A 295-nucleotide genomic window follows, 5' to 3' on the forward strand; every position below is an offset into this window, starting at 1 on the left:
TTTTCATATTTCTTCCTCCTCTTTCTCTTGTTCAAGAAACCTTCAGTAACACAGATTGTTTGTGAAAGTTATGATATACAGTTTTCTTTTTTATTATTATTATTATTATTATTAGAACAGGAGACACAAAGGGGTAAAAACAAAGAAAAAGAACATGCACAAAACTTGAGCACGTAATAGTATTGGATGCTGAAATAAGAATCCTATCAAAGTAATTTTCATACCATGCGGCTTAATGGAAAGCAATTGCATTAATCAACAATAAAACTTTCCCAATCAAGATTGTGATTACATA

Source organism: Phalaenopsis equestris, unplaced genomic scaffold (assembly GCF_001263595.1).
Source record: "Phalaenopsis equestris unplaced genomic scaffold, ASM126359v1 Scaffold000226, whole genome shotgun sequence".
Classification (NCBI taxonomy): Eukaryota; Viridiplantae; Streptophyta; class Magnoliopsida; order Asparagales; family Orchidaceae; genus Phalaenopsis; species Phalaenopsis equestris.